This window comes from Panicum hallii, chromosome 1, assembly GCF_002211085.1.
Source record: "Panicum hallii strain FIL2 chromosome 1, PHallii_v3.1, whole genome shotgun sequence".
NCBI classification, from domain to species: Eukaryota; Viridiplantae; Streptophyta; class Magnoliopsida; order Poales; family Poaceae; genus Panicum; species Panicum hallii.
This window is the reverse complement of record NC_038042.1, coordinates 43062537-43081348: the sequence shown is the minus strand read 5'-3', so window position 1 is coordinate 43081348 and position 18812 is coordinate 43062537. Positions and strand designations below refer to the sequence as shown.

The window sequence follows — 18812 nt, the reverse complement described above, 5'->3', positions numbered from 1 at the left end:
CCCAAGCCTCAATTCTCTTGGATCGAACAGCTTCTAGTTTGGACATTGCAGAAATTCAGTCTCAAACAACTTGTATAATTTTTAAGTATATTTATGGTAAACTTGTGAGATAGTTCCATCTTGTACAAATAATGCATCTTATTGCAAAATTTGGGTTGTTGGATTGTATTATATCAACCATCTCACACTTTCCTACTGTTGCCTCCATCCTGGAATATAAGGGGTCTTCAGTTTGTTTTAAGTCAAAACTATTTTCAATTTTGACAAATTCATAGAGAGGAGTGTTTTTCTTTTTGAGAATTTACAGAGGATATTAACATCCACCGCATAATTGAGTAATATATGAAGTATATTTCGTAACAGATCCAACTATATGCTATTGCTACCTTGATATCATAAAATTTTATTTTTCTTTTCTATAGACTTAATAATTGTTTGATAAAGGATAAACTCATGAGTCTAAATCCACTAGAAGCTACAAGGCTTGACTTTTATTGGCACGTCATTGCTTAGCTAAGGCGCCGCTTGAATCCATCTAGCTAATCCATTAGCTGATTAGTTGGGTTAAACCAGCTAATTGGATAATTGTTATTTAGCTAGTTAGAAGGACTTTAGCTGCGTATAAGCTAGTCATGTTTGGATCCATCTTAGCGAAAATTAGCTACCTACCAATTAGCTGGTAGATTCAAAGAAACCCAAGTAGTGGCCACTCAAAAGAAAGGAAAATATATATTTTCCTTTGCTTGTAAAAAATTGTATCTCTTGAAATGTTGGCTCAACAAATATATTGGAAAAGTTGACTCAATAATATACAAAAAATGTTGAGTTAATGAGAAAATATTGATTCAACTTTCTTATAAAAATAGTTAAATCAATATATTCACATAAAAAAAGTTGAGTCTGTTAGTTTGATCTCCTAGCTTATCGGACCCTAACGGGCCGATGGGCCACCTCACCCATGCGCCCTGATCGGGGGCGCCCCAGCTCAACCCTAGCTGGTGGGCCCCCGTCGCGCTGCGCTATAAAGAGAGGTGGGGGCCAACGGCTCGGATAACGAGGATCACCGGCCGCCGCCACCCCACCTACAATTAAACCCTAGCCGATCTAGCTTGTGCGCGGTAGCGGCGGGAAGCTTCACCTCCGGCCATCTTCCCCGCCATCTCCCTCGACTCCGAGCCAGTGGACGCGCTAGCACGAACGTCTACGGCCCGACCACTGCAAGCTCCCACACTACATCACCATGGCGGGCACGTCTGCGTCAGCCGCCGCCCTAGGGCACGAAGGTATACTTGTGCCCCTACCCTGTCTATCTCTCTATCTCTCTCCGTTACTCGATTAAGTCAATTGCACAGAGCACCTCCTAATCTAATCAATGCAGTAGCGATCCAAATGTTTAACATTGGTATCAGTCGCCTATCTAATTGCGTTGATTAGCATTGGAAGGTCAAAAGTATAAACCCATAGAAAAGATCCCAGAGGAAACCCTAAAACAAAATCCCACGGTAACCCTACCCTAACCCTAGCACACAGAGGAAATGGGACGCCGGCAAGGGGAGGGCTTACCTCTTCTTGCGTCGTTCGCCGTCGATGCGCCCGGGACGCCGGCGCTTCGACCAGATCCAGCGAGGTCTTGGACCTCGCGTGGACAGTGGCCACGCGAGCCGCCGTGGGGCAGCTCGCCGCGCCGTAGATCTAGGCGCCACGGAGATGCCGCTCGACGGCGGCGCACCCACCCTGCGGTGGACGCGCGCGCCGGCGAGGGGGCTCGCCGTGGTGCCGCTTGCTCCAGACCAGCCGCCATTGCTCGGGTTGCTCGCGCGGGCGTGGAAGAAGGAAGCGCCGGGGGGAAGGAGAGAATGAGCTAGGGTTAGCCGGGGGCGGAGCCGCGTTGGGGTTTTTGTTCCGCCGAAAACCACGCGCAGCCGTTGATTTCGATCCAACGGTAGAGATCCAACGCGCGTGAGTGGGCATCTTTTAGCCCAGGCGGGGAGGGGAAATGAGGGCCCAGGCCCAGGTTGCTTTCGCTCGCGCGAGGGAGCGAAAGGGCGGGCAGGTCGGCACGTCTTGGGCTGCTGCGACTGGGCCGCGCGCGCGTGAAAGGGCTGCTGCGAGAGCGTGGGCTGCGAGCGTGTGCACGCGGGAGCTGTTGTCGCTGGGCCATCGCGATAGGATGGGCCGGCTGTACTGTCTCCAACAGAAAGAACAGTGCATCTTTTTCAATTTCCAGAAGCACTTTTCAAGTGAATTTGATTGAATTTGATGCATTTCAAATTAAAACTTAATTGAACTTTGATGCACTGCTTATAAAAGACAATATTACACATGTTTTGATAGAATTTAAAGTTTTCCGCTGCACAGATTATAGCCATTAATTTTAGTGTATTCTTGCCTTGTCATTTAAATTTGAACCAACGGGATAATTTAATTTTTCAAGGCACATAGATAATTTTCTAAGTTGTAATATTGTTATCTTTTGACCAACGTTAACAAGTGACAATATCGCAATTTCTACTGCATTACCTTTAATAGATATTTTTCATGTATTATTTCTATTTATGCCCAACGGTATTCTAGATTTAATACAAAAGAGATTATGCCTTATTTTTTCATAGATAATTGTCATGTATTAATTCTAACTCTGCCCAACGGTGTTTTAGTTTTAATACACAAGGTTATTGCATATTTTAATTTATGACCAACGTCGTATTTATACATATTGAATAATTTATTTGACTTTATTTTAATGTTTTCACCACTCATGAATGTTTTTCAGGAGGATTATCAATGATGATTTCCATCAACGATATTCCTATATTAAAGGGAGACAATTACAATGAATGGTAAAGAAAGCTGGACCTCTATTTCATCATGGGTGAATTGGATTGGGTCCTAGCGACACCGACTCCCAAAGAGCCTGTGCCTCCTGAGAGAGAGGACACAGACAAAGATGCTTCTTGGAAGCAAACAGAGCTTGCTTATAAGAAAGCAAGAGCAGATTATGAGAGGCTTTATGCAAAATGGTTACCTGCCAACAAGAAGTGTTTGGCAGTGGTAAAGAACACGATTGAGCCTGCGATTATGGGCTCAATCCCAGATTGTACCACTGTCATAGAGTATCTTTAAAAACTAAAGAATCAGTATACTGGTTCTTCAAAAACTTATGCAACCCAGTTGATTAAACAACTGGTTTCCGAAAGATACAATGGCGGTGGCATAAGGGAACACATTCATCGCATGGTCAACCAGAATAACAAGCTAAAGTCATTGGACCTTGCCTTCAAGGAGGATCACATTGTCCATCTGGTCTTTGCTTCGTTACCAAAAGAGTTTGACACGTTTGTTGTCAATTACAACACCCAACCGCATACTTGGGACATTGAAAAGATCATTGCGATGTGTGTTCAGGAGGAGGAAAGAATAAGATCCACCACTGGCGGATCTTTAAATTATGTAAACAAGAAGAAAAATACCAATTTCAAGGGTAATTTTTCATCCTCCTCTAAAGGCAAAAGCTCTCATCAACACAGACCACAAGAGGGACAGGCTCTAGTAGAGAAGGATCAATGCCTCTACTGCAAAGAAAGGGGTCATTACAAGAAGAATTGTCACCGATATTAAAGATGATCATGGAGAAGAGAGGTGAGAACGTTATTTCATTTGTAAATGAATCCTTGTATATAGAATATTTAAAAACCACTTGGTGGATTGATTCAGGAGCAACTGTTCATGTTGCAAATTCGTTGCAGGGATTCCATTCGACGAGAACCACTCAAAGAAGTGAAAAGCAAGTTAGAGTGGCAAATGGAGCTCAGGCAGATGTTGAAGCAGTGGGAGACGTTCATTTGGAACTCGACACTGGTTTCATTATAGTCCTTAGGGATGTTTTATATGTACCGTCTTTACACAGAAACTTAATTAGTGTGTCTCGCCTGGATAAAGATGGTTATTCCTGTCTATTTGGAGATGGCAGGTGCTTGATCGAATGTAATGATACAGTGATTTCCATTGCATTCAGAAAAAATGATCTCTATTTGATATCGTTACGCAAAAGTGTGAATTCCGTATGCGATAACAGTGCGAATGTATTCTCGTCTACACTCGCAAATAGAAAACGTAAGAGAACTCAAGATGCGTCGTCGAAATTATGACACTGTTGTTTAGGCCATATTTCGAGGGGAGAATAGAGAGATTAATTAAAAACGAAATTCTTCCTCCATTAGAGTTCTCTGACTTAGACCAATGCATTGAATGCATAAAAGGCAAATTCGTTAAGAAAATAAAGAAAAATGCTAAGAGGAGCACAGGTGTATTAGAAATAATTCATACAGATATCTGTGGTCCGTTCAATGTAAAGAGTGTGGATGGATATAACTCGTTCATAACATTCACAGACGATTATTCCTGTTATGGATACATATATCCAATTAAAGAAAGATCGGAGGCTTTGGATAAATTTAAAATATTCAAAGCCGAAGTAGAAAATCAACACGATTTAAAGATTAAAATTGTAAGATCCGATCGTGGAGGGGAATACTACGGTCGACATACCCAATATGGCCAAGTTCCAGGACCTTTTGCAAAGTTCCTGATGGAGCAAGGCATAGTAGCCCAGTACTCGATGCCGGGCGAACCTCAGCAGAACGGAGTGGCTGAAAGACGCAATCGTACCCTGATGGATATGGTGCGAAGCATGATCAGTTACTCTACATTGCCAGTGAGTTTATGGATGGAGGCTCTGAAAACCGCCATTCACATTCTCAACAGAGTTCCAAGTAAATCAGTGCCGAAAACGCCGTATGAAATGTGGACAGGAAGAGTACCCTCACTGAATCACCTGTGGGTGTGGGGGAGTCCTGCTGAGGCAAAAGTGTTTAACCCGACCATTGCAAAACTAGATTCCAAAACAGTATCTTGCCATTTTATTGGCTATCCAGAAAGGTCAAAGGGTTTTCGTTTCTACTGCCCAGACAGATCTACAAAATTTGTAGAAACGAGACACGCAGTCTTCCTTGAAGATCAAATGATCCAGGGGAGCGGTACAGCAAGGAAGATTGATCTTGAGGAGAAGCGGGTGTATACACCCAATCCCGTGATTCAGGAATCTTTCTTCCCGCTGCCCGCTGTGTCTGCACCGCCAGTGCAAGTCACTGCGATGCCAACACCTGTGGTAGCTCCTTCTGTGGTAACGATGAATGAGGAAGTGGAACCTAATCATCAGGCTCCTGACGAGCCCACTGCCGCACAAGAAGAGGAGCAACAGCAGCTCCAAATAGATGAGGCACCGTAGGCTCAGGCTCATGGGAGACCTCAAAGAACAAGGAAGCGCGCTATTTCTGACGACTATGAAGTCTATAATAGCGAAGAAATTCAAATGGAGGATGATCCCACTTTATTTGAAGAAGCCATGAGAAGTGAACACTCGTCGAAATGGCTTGATGCCATGGAAGATGAAATTAAATCGATGAGTACCAACAAAGTGTGGGATTTAGAGGAAATTCCTAAAGGAGCCAAAACAGTAGGCTGCAAATGGGTATACAAAATAAAATATGACTCCCAAGGGAATATAGATAAATTTAAAGCACGTCTCGTGGCAAAAGGATACACACAAAGAGAAGAAATTGATTACAACGAGACTTTTTCCCCAGTCTCATGTAAAGATTCTTTCAGAATCATAATGGCTCTTGTAGCTCATTATGATCTAGAATTACATCAGATGGATGTAAAGACAGCATTCCTGAACGGGGATCTAGATGAAACCGTCTGCATGGCACAACCGACAGGTTTTGTCGTGGAAGGAAAAGAAAAATTGAGATGCCGTCTGAAGAAATCGATTTATGGGCTAAAGCAAGCTTCAAGACAGTGGTACTTGAAGTTCGATAAAACAGTAAAAGAATTCAGGTTTAAAGAAAATATCGAGGATAATTGCGTTTATGCAAAGTTCAAGAATGGGAAGTATGTCTTCCTAATCCTGTATGTGGACGACATTCTACTGGCAAGTAGTGATGTCAGTCTGCTGCTAGAAACAAAAAGGTTTTTATCCTCGCATTTCGAGATGAAAGATCTTGATGAAGCAAGATTCGTTCTAGGAATCGAGATTCATCGAGACAGATTGAAAGGGGTATTAGGACTGTCTCAAAAGACATATATAGAAAAGGTTCTAAAGAAATTCAACATGCACAAATGCAGTGCCTCACCTGCACCTATAGTTAAGGGCGACAGATATGGGGAATTTCAATGTCCCAAGACTCAGTATGAAATTGATCAAATGAAAATGGTACCATGTGCTTTTGCTGTGGGAAGCTTACAGTATGCACAAGTGTGCACACGCCCTGATATAGCTTACGTTACCGGGTTGCTTGACAGATTCCAGAGTAATCCAGCACCAGAACACTATAAGTTGGTAAAGAAGGTTCTACGCTATTTGCAAGGAACCAAAGGCCTCATGTTAACATACAGAAAAACAGAATCTCTGCGTATCGTAGAATACTCAGACTCCGATTATGCAGGAGATGACAGAAAGTCCACGTCAGGATATGTGTTCACCCTAGCCGGGGGAGCAATATCGTGGAAAAATTGCAAACAAACCGTAACTACATCGTCCACAATGTATGCCGAGTTTGTTGCATGTTATGAGGCTACAGGGCAGGTGAACTGGCTAAAGAAGTTCGTACCCGGTTTGAGAATGGTTGATGATATATGTAAACCATTACAGTTGTACTGCGATAATGAGCCCGCAGTAATGTATGCTCACAACAACAAGACAAGTGGTGCTGCCAAACACATAGATATAAAATATTATGTTGTGAAAGATAAAGTCCGAGATCAGATTATAAATCTCGAGCATATAAGCACAGTGAAAATACTTGCGGATCCGCTAACGAAAGGCTTACCACCCAGCGTGTTCAAGGAACACGTAGCCGGCATGGGGCTAAGGGATAGCCTGTGATCTTCGGACTATAAGGGCCCAAAAAGGTTAAAGAATCCGTTTCTGAATGGAAGCGTGAATTGTAGCTGCTAAATCTATCGACAGATGATCGTGAAGATGAGGCATGCTCTATACACAAATCTATGACGAAACGTGAAAAAGGTAAAAGTAAAAGAAAAGTACAGGGTGAGATCAAGGGGGAAGACTGTTAGTTTGATCTCCTAACTTATCGGACCCTAACGGGCCGATGGGCCACCTCACCCATGCGCCCTGATCGGTTACTCGATTAAGTCAATTGCACAGAGCATCTCCTAATCTAATCAATGCAGTAGCCGATCCAAATGTTTAACAGAGTCAACAAAAGATAGATATAGAAGAAACATCCTAAATAAAAAAAGTTATATACTTTGTAGCATAAGGTCAAGTGCCCACCCGCACTCATAGCTATCGGATCAGCATCAGAGAGTTGAGATTGAGCCATGTCATATCAACCCGGCTTAATCTCAGCCCTCCGGCGCTGATCGGATAGATGTGATTACACCACACTATAGGGTGGCGCAGCTGATCCTATGCTCTAAAATCTACTCCTAATGAGAAGATATATGGAAGGCATTAAAAATTAACCACTACTTATTTAAGTATTCATGCACCACCAAAAGGAAAATTCTGCTTTGCTTGGACTGCCTCAACTATGAGTTACCCAACCACGTCCAAATGTTCTACCTCTATTCGTGAATAATTGATATTTCCGACCACACATTCGTAATGGAAACATGCTAACAATTTTTGTTGGAAACATCAAATGTAGGGAGTATGTTAACATGTTGCAAACATGATAAAACTGAAAAACAAAGTGGAGAGCTTCCTCAATCCTCAGGCGCCTGTGAAAAATTTATTTTGTTGGGAAGTCATCCGGTGCAGATAGGCACGTTCGAAAGAAAACAAAGTGGAGACTTCCTTTCCCCCAGAAAAGAGAAAAAAAAAACCCGGAGACTTCCATGTGCTGTGAGAGTTCTCCGTGTCGTGTACGCTTACCATTTTCCATCCACCTCCGCTTGACGCGGCGTCGTCACCCACCCACTTGCTTCTCCAGCTCCCCACCTGCACGTCCCTCTGCTTCCCGTCCTCGCTCCAAAACTCCACCAAGTACCAACCGCCGCCGATCACCGCCAGCCATGGCGCCGCCCCCTACCTGCGGTAAGCGACCCTCAAACCCTAGCCCCCCTCACCCGCCTAACGGCCCGCGGGCTACCCCTAACCCCAATCCCTCGCCTCCACCTGCAGGTCCCGGCTCGCTGCCGCAGCTGCTCTTCCAGGCGGCGGCCGACAGTGACCTCCATCTCTTCAACAGTACGTGCACACGGCGCGCTCCGCATCTGGTTCTCCCCCCCCCCTCTGAGTTTTGGGGTCGGGCGCTGATTTTGGGGGATTTTTGGTTTTCGTTCGTGCCGTTCACAGGGAACGCGAGCGCGCTGGGCGCCGGGAGGGGCCACCTCAGGGAGGCGGTCGAGGCCGTGAAGAGCCCCGGTGCCGGGGCGCTGCACGTCTCCGCGGGCCGCGGGAGGATGCCGGTGTGCGCGTACCTCGTCGAGGAGCTCCTCGTGGACGTCAACGCGTCCGACGATTCAGGTGGTTTCTTCGTCTCGTCTCCCTCCCCATCCTCGCGCAAAAGCAGAATCCTAGCTTCTGGTGGCAATATGATCCCGTTTCTAGACCGGAGATTGTTAGCTCTGTTGGCTTGTGATGTGAAGTTTGCTGAGGTGGTATTACAAAGGCACCACATTGTCACTAGAAGTTGGTTTCATTCATCGTATGTGTAATGTGATTTGACGTGATGAATCAGCTCTTTGGCCGTCAGAATTGGTTGAGTACTTGAGTTTTGCCTGGTCTACTTGATGCAAGTTCAAGCGAAATTATGCTTCTATCGGTGTGGTGTCCATAGTTTAGTTTTTGGCACTCGTAGGCCTAGGCCGTGAAAAACTTTATGAAGTTCGTTTGTTCCAGATGCAACATATATACCGTTCGGACAGAATTGCATCAGTAAAAGAGTGCTGATGCACACAACTTCTGTCGACTTTGAACCTTGAAATTTGAAGTCTGTCAACTTGTTTTTCCGTGAATCAGTTTTAGCTTCTATTTTTTTATATACTTCTACCCATATAAATAGCTGTCCTCTCTTCAGTTTGGTAGGAATCTGGATTTCTTTCATCAGCACTGAACTCATCCATTATACTAATTTTTGTAAAAGTATCTTGGATTTGAACAAGCAGTAGTGTCAGATTGTTTTGTATTCTTAGCGAAGCATCTCATGTAATGGTACTTCACCTAAACATGCGCATATTGAAGTTGAGTCATGTATTCTTGGGGAAGCATCTCACGTTATGGTACTTGACACAAACATGCACATATTGAAGTTGAATCATACGACTCTAGTTTGATTATCTGCGTGCAGGAACTATTCATCAGACTAGTTTTCTTATTCCTCATTAATTATTTTGTATTGATCTTTTGATGCTATCCAGCTGAAATTGACAGTTCATTCGGTTCTCCTGAGGCCCAATAAAACGGAAAGTGTTAGTACCACGTGCCAAGATGTGTTCATCAATGATACTTTCAAAGGCAACCTAACGCCATCCTCTTTAGCATTGAATGTGCTAGTGTATGTGTAAAATGTCTATGCATATTTTGGAAGCAGATGCGTGTTTCGGTAGAAAAATCTTTCTATGGATTTTTCTTTAGTTACTTGTATGAATTTCTACTTCGAATCGTAGTAATTTTTGTTATTCTTGTATGTGTCTCTTATTTAATATGCTACTTACTTTTGATCTTTCCTGTAGAAGATACACCTCTGGCCTATGCAGTTCGTAGTGGCACTTTGGACACTGCAGTATCTTCTTGATCGTGATGCTAATCTAGATAAGTCTAATAGAAAAGGGTCTACCCCTCTCCATTTAGCTGCTGCAGGAGGTCTCTTCCTATGCAACTTATCTTTTTCCTCCACGTGCATGACACTGTCTTAAAATTCTTTGTTTATGTGTTTGTAGTGATGTAATGAAACTTGATCCAGATCATGCCATACGTTATAGGTACTAGGAAAATGGCCTGCATCTTTGTGTCATGCTTGTGGATAGTCATTAGTTTTCACAGTGTCATCCAAGCATTTATCGAACTTTCGTGATGAATGAGTTGTTTAATCGCTACCCAAGTCAAAAAGAAAATTTCATTATGAAGATATATGTTTCATGAAGTTTGTATTCTTCATCTATCAAAATGTGAGCTGCACCTGCACCGTGTTGGATCAGATTTGTAAAATTCAGTTATTAACTTCTTTGTCCTGTTAGTGCAGCAGAGTTATTTCTTGTTAATTCCTAGGGTATCTGGATACATTTCTAAATCTGATGTTGAACTTGAAAAAAATATATGTATATATTCTTTCACGTAAAACTGCAGGGAGCAGTACACGAAAACATATTAACAGGAACCTCTTAACATTGGGGTTGGACTCAACCAGTTTAAATGTTTAAACATAGACAAGAAGCATGAGCCACCAATTCTCAGGATGACTTAATGCGGTGTGGATTTCTTAATTATTTAAATACACATTTTTTTTAGATTCTCTCTCTATTCTCTACCCATTCTACTTATTACAATAATACGATCCAAGTAAGCAACTAATAAAATGTTGTATTATATTTTTGTGATTTAGGAAGTTGTGAAATAGTAAAAGCCTCAATGTTCAAAACGGCGGTTCTAGGCGGCCGCCTAGGCGCGACTAAGCACTAGGCGAGGGGGTTCCGCCTAGTCTAGGGGGTAGGCGGTCCCCTAGGCGGCGCCAGCTCGTCGGTGGGCGAAAGGATGGCCGGAATTCCATCTCTGGTGGCCGCCGTGCAGATCCGCCAGGCAGGGACGTGTGGGGGAGGCGGGGACGCCATGCGTCGGCGAGGGAGGAAGGGACATCAAGCGGAAGCGGCGGCGGAGGAGGTGAGAGCCAGAGAGGAGGCGGCGCCGGCATGCTTATGCGCCGGGCAGCGGCGGAGGAGGCTGAGGCAGAGTAGAGGAGGAGGAGGCATGGGCAGGCGGGTGGGCGATGTCGTCCTGGGCAATGGAGGAGGAAGCAGGGGCGGGAGGGTGGCGGTGGCCTGGGCAGCAGAGGAGACGGGTGGGGAGCCGATAAGGTTGAGGCTAGGGATAAGGTGGGGTTGACTGTTGAGACTCGGTTGGGCTGTTTAGATGGACCTTCTATCTAACTTTAGGCCCACTATTCTCTGGTTTTCCTTTTCTTTTAGAGATAGTTGATGTGTACGACAAGAAATATCTACATATACAGCACCGCCTAGAAAATCGCCTTGAAATGCCTAGGCTCAACTAGTCTCGCCTAGGCTCTAGGCGGTGGGTCACCGCCTAGATACTGCCTAGCGCCTTTTTGAACATTGAAAAGCCTTACTCTCAAAGGGGGCCAATGTTGATTCATGTTGTGATACTGGGACACCATTGCATATGGCTGCTTACTTTAAGCAGGATGGTTCTATGAAGATTTTGTTGGACCACCGTGCAGATGTACGTAACATGCCTGTATACCTTCCTTCTTAGATTAACAAGATCCACTTTACTGATTACAATTTACAAGATTTTTTCTGTCCTACTTTACTCTTTGTCTCTTATTTTTTATTACAGTTGGTGACATTTGGTATTGCTTTGTGTTAACTGACTTTAAAACGAAAATGATTCCTATTTCGAAGATCATATATTTATGCCAAATTATCATGTAAGGGCAATGATTTTCTCAATCTTTGTTATCAGTGCAACAAGGTATTTAACACTGTGCACTCCTCTTTTCGTGGCACTCTCTGCTGGCTCACTGAAATGTGTGAAGCTTCTGATTAAGGTATGGTCCATTAATCTCACATCAAATTGAAATCTTCTGGACACTTGATGAGACAACTGAGATGAACTCTCATTTCAAAACTTGGCATCGCCTCGTTTCTTTCTTTCTTTCTAGATATTTGAGCTCTTTGCATGTGAATTAATGAAAATAGTAGAGTAAACATATGCCCTTATTAAGTTCTCTCTTGCTACCTTGGTGAATAATTTTTGTCTTCTAAACCATTGATCTTTAATATTAGTGACGAGTGAGCGAAGATATAATAGTCTTGTAAATTCTACCATGCACTAAAGTGGAAGGGGAGTTTAGGTAAAATTAGCGATGACTCTTCTGTTCCTAACCAGAAACTTTCACTTCTTAAATATATCTCATAGAAAAAAAGGAGTACAAACATATATACGTATGCTTATTGCCACCTTTTTTGTGTTAGGCTGGTGCTGACGTGAAGGGTGTTGGCACTGTAACTCCCTTAATAACTGCTGCCAACGATGGCTTAACTGACTTCTACAATTGCTTACTGGAGGCTGGTGCAGATCCTGATGTTCATGATGATGTAGGTTTTTTACTTTTCACTTTTCCACTACATGTTTTTTCCACCATGAAGTGGCTTTTCACACATGGGAAATTATGTAAATCAACCTGTGTGAAACTAGACTTTTGCTAATGATAAGAAGTAAAACTTTGTAATATAGTTTTTCCCCTCTCAAAGCCTACCAATGAAATCCTTGAATGGTTCCGAATTGTCCTTAGTGACCATGAATTTGAATCTTTGCACGATATTGATGACTCGATGTCCTGATTTTGCTAAATAGATGGTTCATGTTTATATGATTTTTTTAGTCAAAACTTAGATTTTTCTGATGTGTGTGAAGTTTAGAAATGTTTCCAATTGAATAATCACATATATGACTACCAGTACCAGCAGCTTTATGATTACCTTTTATTGTTCGCCTACACGGCTGTTTAGCCCGTGTACACACCGTGGACATGCTACACAGTGACTAACCATGTCTGTTTAATCAGCTGTTTACCCCATTTAATGACCGTTTAACCCGTTTAAATGACGAGCACATATAGGTGATGGACTGTTTAGCATTTACCGTTAGGCTAACATAGTTTTATGACATAAGGTTTGATGAATAAAATGCAACAAATTTGTTTTTTTTCATTACAGTACATTTCTGGTGTCCATAAAAATGGTACATTTTTATCTGGGTGAAGCATGTTGCTGTTGTGAAGTTTAGATAATTTACATTGTAGTATTTGGCTGATTCTGGAGAACCTTTTCGTTATGTATTTAATCCTTATGGTCTGTATTTTTACCATATAACCATTGCTTTCCAATCTGAGAGCAAGGTTTTGTTCTAGCGTTATGATTGACTTAGTTGTGCTTCCTATCATAGTATAGAATTCCTTGGCTGGTCTGTGGAAAGAATAAGGCATTGGTGACTACTATAAGAAAATCAAGAGAGGTAGATAAACCAATGGAGTTTGAAGAGTTCAATTATTTAATGTTTCCTCTTAAACTCCAGACATTCAGTTGTTGCAATGAGAAATGAGTTCATTTTCGTTTCTTTAAGGCTTCCTTGATGAGGTCCAAGTCAGATATTTTATGTAATTGTTACTACTATAAGATATAGCTGTATTCAAATTGTAGGTGTTCCTTTTCTTTTTCCTGTTCTTGTTTGACCTAGTGCTAAATTTCTAGATTCACTATCATCACAGACCTTATGTTTATGCTATCTGGCTGCACTTTTGCATTTTTGTCTTACATTTTTGTGAATGGTTCTGTAATTTTTACCTTAGTTACCTTCATTTTTCACTTACCAGTTTGGTCACCTTCCAATTGAACTTGCTGCATATAACAACAGAAGGAAAGATGTTGAGATTCTACTTCCAGTAACTTCACGTGTTCCATATGTGCGTGATTGGAGCGTTGATGGGATAATCAATTTTGTGAAATCAATGCCATCCGTGGAGGTATTGCAATTTAAGTCCCTTTTTGCTGTTCTGTGTTAATGTTAGCTTGGTGGTAGAGTGTTTTCTATTCTATTATTTCTTCAATGCATGTCCTAAATATAAAAGTGGGGTACTCAGAACTTGTTTGTCCATTAATCCCTCCGAAAGGAAGCAACATAAAGTTTAGTGACGTGTGTAAAATAGGTAATTTATTATGTGAAGTGAGTCAATAAGGTGTTAGATTAGAAATATTTTTTTTTAATGATATTCTAGTGTCCTTATGTACTAGCTAATGTGACTCTTTCCTCCTTTGTACACATCCTGGTTCTTTGCACCAAATGATTTATTTTGTTGTTTCAGGATGACCCCATGTACAAAATGAAACCAGTTGATCTCAAGTTAGAAGGAAGCAAGGCTTACAAGAGAAAGGATTATGCTACTGCTGCAAAACTCTACTCCATGGTATTATTGTGCCATCTCTCTACACTTAATTTGCTGTTTTGTATTATCTAAATTAACAGTCTGTATGTTTCATATTAGTTTTGGTCTGTAGTAATATTTTATTAATACGAAAATTATGTGATTTCATCTTGTTTGTTCTTTTGCTGTTTAAATTTTTATTTCTGGTCATTCCACATTTATGTGTAGGAAGTTAATGATGCTACTTCCTGCATTTGATGTTAATGAAAGCAATTGCTGGTGTGATAAATCACCAATGCTACTAAGTTTTCTGCATTTGCATTATGGGATTCTTTTGCCAATCTTAACGCTTCTACAAAATTTCACTATAATATCTGACTGCAAAATACCAATTATAACCGTGGCTTCAAAGACTATATATGTTAAGAACACATTAACATGTATCTCATTTATTGGATTAGATATAAGGAGAAAAGCTCTTTTTTTATGTATATGTCTTTAACTTCTGTACCCTAATTTGATGTCTCAGATAATGAAGGTCCAGTTACCACCTTAGCTCTAGTAAATGAACTGCCATACCAAATTCGTGTACTTGATCCAGAGAAATGCAGTACTGTGCGTCCGTGCAGGCGTGTGTGGCAACAAGAAGATAATGCGGTAATTCTTTTTTAATGCAGGCAGCAGATCAGTGCCCTGATGACTCAACCTTGTACTCAAATAGGTGCCTTTGCTGGCTTAAGATGGGTGAAGGAGACTGAGCGTTGAGTGATTCTGGAATTTGCAGGATGCAGCGCCCTAGCTGGGCAAAGGCCTGCTACCTGCAAGGAGCTGCTCAGATGTTACTTAAGGTGAGATGAAATATATCGTTTTCTGTTACTCTTTCATTTTGCTCCACCAAAACCATTTTCTAGTGAAGCAGCGACACTTCTGTCTTCAGGACTATGAAAAGGCATGTGATGCATTTCGTGATGGTCTCAAACTGGACCCAGCAAATGTTGAGATTGAGAAAGCATTATGGTATTGTACTCACCCCTTCCTCTGTCAGAAAACCTAATTTTCAAGGATAACACCGACTTCCATACCCTAGATCTCATATATCTCATCATATCGAAACCCATACCCTGGTGACTCATCCAGTGAATTAGATAATCGTGTCCTATTTAAATTCTAGAGCATCATCCACGTATGTTCTGTGCTGTGATTTGTTATGCAGGGAGGCCATCAACTGCTTGAAGACATCTCACACAACCAAGTAATTTGTCAGAACTCTCTTTTGCCAAGGGGACACTACTCCAGAAGTTCCATGACTTTTGCTGGTTCCTCATCAACGTGTAAAGGGATGTTGAGTTTACGACTACCCCTGATCTGGTCTTGGATGTTGAGTTTACGACAACCCCTCTGGTCTTGTAAATATGGGTTGTTTGATTCGTTCTGCTAACTCTCAATTAGGTCGTGAAGAATTACTAAGTCTCTTCTTTCTGCGTGTGCTAGGTCGTACTAGGTAGTATTTGCCTGGAAATGCTGGCCTTGTAGGTCTCGTAATATGTCATAACACCACGACCCTTCTTTTTTATCAGCTCTCAACCTTTACTCTGCGCTACCATGTGCTGATAAAAAGTACACTATATAGTAGTAGTTGGATCTTCTATTTATTGCGACTTGCGTTCTTGCTTTTGTGCTTTAGTTGCTTTGTTTTTTATTATAGATGCTCCAGCCTCACCGAAACCCAATGCTCCCCCGCGGCTGGATCAAGGTTGATGGCTAGGCGTGTGCGACGCACGCTGGTATGTTGTGTGATGGGCGTGAGCTATTGTTCGACCATAGTTATGTGATGTGGAGATCCATAGTATCGTTCTAGAATGCATTGGTTAGTGATGCTATGACATCCGGATGAAATTCAGTTGTGAAGCAAAAAGCCTATTAGAAGGCCCGGGAAAATGTTAGACCACGTCCTGAACACCTAAAATAAATAGACAAGGTGACGGTTCACGGATTGGTCATCATGAGGACGTGATCCAAGGATCAATTGCCATTGATCAAACAGATTCGCATCCTGCTAGTTTTGTGGCTGGACACTGCAGTTTTTTAGTTCAGTAGCAATTTCACCTAGGATTTATACTTGAGTACTACACGGTAAACAATTTATATAAGAATGGCAACGGATCGGGTGGAGTATCTGGGCACCCGAAACCGAAACCCGAACCTAAAACCCGAATCCACCCCAAACATCGATTTGGGTGAAAATCCATCCCAAAACCGAAACCCATGGATCCCCGAAACCTGATGGATAATTTGAAATCTGATTTTTTTTTTTACAAACCAGCAAAGCAAAGACAACGTAAGAGAACAAGAGCAAGGAAGTAGCTTGCAAATAAATATAGATAAATTATTCCTCCAAGTTATAAAATTATAGACCATGAAAGTAGAAGTAAAAGCATCAACAGAATAAGAGAATATGTCCAGACCATATAGCATGTTGTCCAGATTTCAGAATATATAGTCATACACGGTTGAGATTATTACAAACGGAGTAACACTACATAGGGAGAAGCACTCCAAGTTCAATATAAGTGCAAAACAACACAAATCAACATCCATAGTCCTCCAAACAAATAACAGTAGGCCACCAAACAAATAGCATTATTACAGAGTTACATCATTTTCATTCATCAATTATGGTGAAATCATCTTCATCCTGTGAAATAAAATATAGAGAGAGTAGCTCATTACTTAAATGTTCAACGCATTGTAAATTCGCAAGTTCAATGCATAAGCAAATAACAGCAATACCATTTCTTCATTTTTTTCATCAAGATAAGTCATCAAAGCACCAACAAAAGTAGACTGGGACCAGCATTGATATAGTATTCACAAATTAGTACTATAACTTATATGAAATGAGACCACATACTTATAGAAATTACATTTACCTTTTACCTAACATGTCGGCATGAGACCATGCTTGCATACACATAAGTGCTTCAATCATTGATGGGGCAAGCCTACTACGATGTGGACTGACTAGTGCTAAAGACTCACTCGGATGCCACCGTTGTCACAAGAATAGCAAGGACATCACATGCAATTTTTCGTAACGTTGGGTATTTCACCCATGCATGTTGCCACCGCTGAATGAATCCAACTCTTGTGTCCTAGGCAGCAGTGGCTCTTCCAAGTACAAATCTAACTCTGTCACACATAAGTGGAGGTCACAGCTAGCTGTTTGGACATGTAATCATCAAAAGTGTCAATCCAATCCTCATCGTCCATCTGAGTAGGAGCACTAGGTCTAGTTTCAGCACCATCTGTTGTAGCAACATCCTCCATAGAATCTTCGTAATCCAAAACCAAATTGTACAACAAGTCTTTCACTTTGTTGACAGGTTCCATAGCAACACTTTCTAACCCATGAATTTTGAGGAAAAGAGCACTCAACAGTTGCAATTTATACCTAGGATCTAAGACAGCAGCAATAGCCATCAAATCATGCACATCTGACCAATACTTGTTGAACTTTTCTTTCATTTTAATAGACATTTCTTCTACCTTAGGTATATCACTACTTTGCCACTTCCTAATTGCTAAAAAAATGTTGCATATTTTGGGGAAGAAAAGGTTGGCTGTGACATATCTAGTGCCTGACAGTAGCTCATTTACATCATAGAACATCTTTAACCTATCACAAAGCTCTCTAGCAAACTTCCAATCATCTTCAGATGGAACACATGGAGCACGAGAAGCAATACGCTTAAAAACATCTTGGTAAGTTAGTGTAGTGCTAAGCATAATATAAGTTGAGTTCCATCTAGTTTTACAATCAAGAACAATTCTTTTTTCATATTTTTCTTTCATTTGTGCTGCCATTTTCTCAAATTTCTCATGTCTTTTAGGATTGGCCGACCAATATGCAACACTATCACGCACCTTATCAATTCCCTTCTCCATGACATTCATTCCATCTTTTTCACAATCAGATTTAAAATATATGCAGCACAACGCATATGAATTAATTTGCCGTTCAACATACAAGCAAGGAGTGGTAACTTGCCTTCCATAGCAGCCTTGTTCTTTGCAAGGTCATCACCACTGGTGCCAATCATATTCTTCATGAGGTTGTCATTGACACTACAGTTGTCAAGAGTTATAGTGGATAGATTTCTCTCAATATGCCAATCTAGGAGAACTTCATGAAGAACATCAATTATAACCTCCGCTGTATGTGGCACTGGAACATAAATAAACCTACAACAATAAAATATCATAAGTGATTGTGGTGGACAATTTTCATAACACAAGAACACAAAATGCTGCGATTTATAGTTACCTAATAAGAAATTTTTTCCATACTTTTGCATAGCATTTTGCTTTCCTAATCCCCCCTTATATTAATCAAATCAAAGTCTTTCCATACTTCAGATCTTAGCTTCCTCTTACTACCAACAGGAACATCATCTTCTACCTCTACCACATCAGTATTACCTACTGTTGCCGAATCAGTTGCCGGTGCTGCTGAGTCAGATGGCGGTGTTGCTGAATTGGCTACAGGTGCGGGACGTGGACGTGGACGAGTTTGAGGACGAGAACCCACAGATTGAGATGCAGCAGCAGCTTGAGGTCCACTTGAAG

The 18812-nt window shown here is 41.6% G+C and overlaps 1 pseudogene; it reads left to right on the top strand.

Moving 5' to 3' along the window:
- The first annotated feature begins 7998 nt into the window (after positions 1–7998).
- LOC112888471 lies at positions 7999–15838 on the top strand (annotated as a pseudogene).
- Positions 15839–18812: the final 2974 nt, after the last annotated feature.